Raw genomic sequence first — 5,527 nt, 5'->3', positions numbered from 1 at the left:
GATCCAGGCTTAATGACGTCATCAAGCCGAGACACGGTCCATGCGGCTGTTTTGTCAGGCTACTGCAAGGCACTGAAGGCAGAGGAGTGTAGCTTACCGCAGGAACAGAGATGCCCCAAATGCTTCCCGGCCGCTGCCGATCCCTGGCTTGCCTGCGTGTAGACTTGAGAGGCAGAAGAATGTAGCGGAGGGGCTACTAGCCTACGAGAGATAACTGTAAGGGAAGGGGTAGCTGGACCACTAGACTATCAGGGAATATTGGGGGACAGAGTGGCCACTGCGAGGGACCATGATGTGGGGATTTAACATATGTGCTACTGAAGTGAGGCACATAACAGTGGCCATCAGGGGCAGAGCATATGCATACCTCCAGGCACTTTTAGGGCCCATTCACACTAAGGGCCGTTTTCCATAAAACAGCTGAATCGCAAATCGCTAGTACAGTGGCGTAGCTACAAGCCTCGGGGCCCTGATGCGGAATTTGGACCCGGGCCCCCATCCCGATGTGGAATTTGGACCTAGGTCCCCCCCACCCTACATTAAATAGCCAGGTATAGGCGCCTCAAGTATAGGTAGACAGGAATAGGTGCCCTCATTATTGGTAAGCAGGAATAGGGGCCCCCAGTTTTGGTAGCCAGGTATGGGTGCTCCAGTATAGATAACCCAGAAATAGGTGCTCCCAGTATGGGTAGCCAGGAATACATGCCTCAGTATAGGTAGCCAGGCATAGGTGCGTCCAGTATAGCCAGGAGTAGGTGCCTCAGTATAGATAGCCAGGAATAGGCTACCGACTCCAGGTACCTAAAAATTGCTCCGACTCCTCAGCTCCATAGCCCTACCTCTGGGGACAGTCGGTGACTATGTACTTTTTAAAGTGACACAGAAAATGTCTGTGCTATAACATAAATAATATGGTAGGACATCAGGTAACGACTATGTTGGGAATTAAACTATTAGCTTCTGTGAGGTACAGTTGCTGACATAATTGTGTACCTTGTAAAGCACAGGGGGGTCAGGGGGGGGAGGTAATCAATTCTATATACAGTAAATTAAGATGAGCGAGTGGAGTGTGAGATGGGGAAATAGAGAGTGATGCTGGAGAAAACATAAGAAAGGAAAAGTCAAGGAAAGAGAGGGGGGATGTATAGGAAAGTAGGAGAGTGTGGGAAAGGGGAATATAAAGAGGTATAGAAAAGGGGGAGACAGATTGGGGGGATATGGAGCAAGATTTAGCTGAGAAAACCTGACACCAACACCCTGCACTGTGGAGGAGAGCACATGCAGAGCCTGACACAGAGTAGACCACATGCTGACAGGGGGAGAGAGGGGAGACCAGAAGACCAGAAAGTATACAGCCGGTGTAGTGTCTAAGTAATATACTTTGTCAAGGGACCCTACCCGGACTATTTAGGCAGAGCAATTAGATAGAATGCTATGTCAAAGTATCATACTGCTAAATATTGTACTACCAGGTAGGAATAATTGACTATTGATAAGTAACTGTCAAAGTAACATACTATCAAAATTTGAACTACCTGGTAGGATTAATTGACAATTGATAAGAAGATGTCAAATTATCATACTATCAAAATTAGAACCACCTGGTAGGATTATTTGACAAATTATATTGATGTCAAAGTATCATACTATCAAAATTTGAACTACCTGGTAGGATTAATTGACAAATTATATGAAGATGTCAAAGTATCATACTATCAAAATTTGAACTACCTGGTAGGATTAATTGACAATTGATAAGAAGATGTCAAAGTATCATACTATCAAAATTCGAACCACCTAGTAGGATTAATTGACAAATTATATGAAGATGTCAAAGTATCATACTATTAAAAATTGAGCTTCCTGGTAGGATTAATTGACACTTGATAAGAAGGTGTCGAAGTACCATACTATCAAAATTTGAACTACCTGGTAGGATTAATTGACAAATTATATGAAGATGTCATAGTATCATACTATTACAAATTGAGCTACCTGGTAGTATTAATTGACACTTTATAAGAAGGTGTCGAAGTATCATACTATCAAAATTTGAACTACCTGGTAGGATTAATTGACAAATTATATGAAGATGTCATAGTATCATACTATTAAAAATTGAGCTACCTGGTAGGATTAGTTGACACTTGATAAGAAGGTGTCGAAGTATCATACTATCAAAATTTGAACTACCTGGTAGGATTAATTGACACTTGATAAGAAGATGTCAAAGTATCATACTATTAAAAATTGAGCTACCTGGTAGGATTAATTTACACTTGATAAGAAGATGTCAAAGTATCATACTATCAAAATTTGAACTACCTGGTAGGATTAATTGACATTTGATAAGAAGATGTCAAAGTATCATACTATCAAAATTTGAACTACCTGGTAGGATTAATTGACAATTGATAAGAAGATGTCAAAGTATCATACTATCAAAATTTGAACTACCTGGTAGGATTAATTGACAATTGATAAGAAGATGTCAAAGTATCATACTATCAAAATTTGAACTACCTGGTAGGATTAATTGACAATTGATAAGAAGATGTCAAAGTATCATACTATCAAAATTCGAACCACCTGGTAGGATTAATTGACAAATTATATGAAGATGTCAAAGTATCATACTATTACAAATTGAGCTACCTGGTAGGATTAATTGACACTTGATAAGAAGGTGTCGAAGTATCATACTATCAAAATTTTAACTACCTGGTAGGATTAATTGACAAATTATATGAAGATGTCAAAGTATCATACTATTACAAATTGAGCTACCTGGTAGGATTAATTGACACTTGATAAGAAGATGTCAAAGTATCATACTATCAAAATTTGAACTACCTGGTAGGATTAATTGACACTTGATAAGAAGATGTCAAAGTATCATACTATTAAAAATTGAGCTACCTGGTAGGATTAATTGACACTTGATAAGAAGATGTCAAAGTATCATACTATCAAAATTTGAACTACCTGGTAGGATTAATTGACACTTGATAAGAAGATGTCAAAGTATCATACTGTCAAAATATGGACAACCTGGTAGGATTAATTGACACTTGATAAGAAGATGTCAAAGTATCATACTATCAAAATTTGAACTACCTGGTAGGATTAATTGACACTTGATAAGAAGATGTCAAAGTATCATACCTTCAAAATTTTAACTAACTGGTAGGATTAATTGACAAATGAGAAGAAGATGTCTAAGTATCATACTATCAAAATTTCAACCACCAGGTAGGATTAATTGACACTTGCTGCGCAGTGCTGCAGCTGGTTGGTTGGTTGGTCGGTTGGTCCACCTGGAAGAGTAATGGATGGAAAAAAGACAGTAGAACAACAAACGAAACAAAAAAAACAAGCAGCAAAGCAATACCTTCATTAACATCAACTTTTATAAACTTTATTGAACATTTTTAACCCAAATATTTACATTGGAAACCAAACATTATCTTTTTTGCTTGCCTGTGTTTTTTTTTGTTTTTTGTTTTGTTTTGTTTTTCTTACCTTCCTGAGGACAAACCTCTTCTCACCCATGAGACAATGTGCAAAGTGCAAATCGCACAGAGATGTGGCGAAGTACATTATGCACTTTGTCCCAAGTGAAAAAAGAGGTTTCTGGCAGCACTGTGTATTAGGGTCTCTGGAAACCTGATGTCTGGGTTCACACTGCATATTGGCGTATCTGGTGGGTCACGCGCATCGCCCAAAACAGACCTTTAGGGAATACCGCAAGAGTAGCATTCGACTTTGTAATCGCATTTGGCCTAGTAATTAACTGCCTCACCATAGACTAACATGACTTCCGGGCCGACCCAAATTGCCGAAGGAAGCCACGCAGTAACGTAGGCATGCACTAGCTTTAAGTCGTAGGTGGGGACTGCAAAGTGTGACTTTCGCTAGGCAATTTTCCCTAACGCATTGCTCCAGTGTGAAATAGCACAGAGACCGTTGTGTGCCTACTGCTATGTCTGGAGTTCCCTACTCTCTAAAAGTGTATCTGCTCATGATATCTCTGGAAACACTCCTCTAGGCATAGGCCAGGCTGGCCAGGACAGGTGGGACAGTAAACAGTGGTGTCACGCCTTATTCAAGCCCTGCTGCAGACACGACAACGTTTTTGTTCGGATGCGTTGATTTTGGGGTGCTCAGAATGGGAAAGGCGTAGTGCCTTTCATGTACCCGGCTAACTGCATTTTGGGGTCGGGCCACGGCACCTCCTGGATACAGGAGTTCTGTAACAATCTCTTCCTGGAATTTAAGGAAAGAGCCAGTTCTCCTAGCCTTAGTGTAGAGAACAAAGCTGTTGTAAATAGCCAATTGAATTAGATAAACAGACACTTTTTTTATACCAGCGTCTGTTTTTTGGGGAAACTAAATAGGGCCCTAACATCTGGTCATTGAAGTCCACCCCTCCCATGTAAGCATTATAGTCGTGGACGACAAGGGGTTTTTCAATGACCTCAGTTGCCCGTTAAATTTGCACTGTCGTGTCTGTGTGAATGGTAGACAGAAGGTAAACGTTCCTCTTGTCCTTCCATTTCACAGCGAGCAGGTCATCGGTACAGAAGGCAGCCCTCTCCCCCTGTGCAAGCTGGGTACCAACGAGCCATTGGGGGAAGCCCCGGCGACTAGGCCGTGCAGTGCCACAGCAGCGGATTCCTTCTATCTTTAAATGCTGATAGAGGGCCACAATTGTGTAAAAGTTGTCCACATAAAGATGGTACCCCTTCTGGAACAAAGGTGACACCAAGTCCCACACAATCTTGCCACTGCTCCCCAGGGCATTCGACCGGCTCCAATTTTGAGTCTTTTCCCTCATAGACCCTAAAACGAGATGCATAGCCTGTGGCCCTTTCACAGAGTTTCACCCCATACCGGGTGCGCTTGCTTGGGATGTACTGTTTGATGCCAAGGCGCCCAGTAAAATGTACGAGGGACTCGTCTACGCAGATGTCCTGTTCAGGGGTATAAGCATCTGCAAATTTTGATGACAGGTGGTCTATGAGGGGCCGAATTTTGTGGAGCTGGTCCTAAGCAGGTTAGTCACTTTCATGAAAGGTTGTGTTGTCATTAAAGTGCAGGAAGCGCAGGATCATCTCAAATTGTGTCCTGGACATGACAGCAGAGAACATGGGCATGTGATATATTGGGTGCGTAGACCAATAAGACCGCAATACATTCTTTTTTACTAGACCCATGTTAAGGAGAAGGCCCAAAAAAGTTTTAAGTTCGGAAACTTGGAGTGGTTTCCACCGGAAAAGCTGGGCATAGTAGCTATCCGGTTTGTCGGTGATGTATTGTGTGGCATAACGGTTGGTCTAAGCCGCAATTAAGTCGTAGAGATCCTCGGTGAAGAAAAGATGAAAAAAGTTTAGGGCCAATCCTAGATTATCTGTCTCCACCTGGACTGCAGACTGGGCGGTGAAATGGGGCAGTACGGGTGCGGCGGAACCGGGGGATTGCCAATTGTGGATTTGCCAGCACCTCTGGAAGGCTATGGGTAGTACGG

Source organism: Hyperolius riggenbachi, chromosome 9, assembly GCF_040937935.1.
Source record: "Hyperolius riggenbachi isolate aHypRig1 chromosome 9, aHypRig1.pri, whole genome shotgun sequence".
Taxonomy (NCBI): domain Eukaryota; kingdom Metazoa; phylum Chordata; class Amphibia; order Anura; family Hyperoliidae; genus Hyperolius; species Hyperolius riggenbachi.
The sequence above is the reverse complement of the archived record's forward strand: the minus strand, read 5'-3'. Positions refer to the sequence as shown.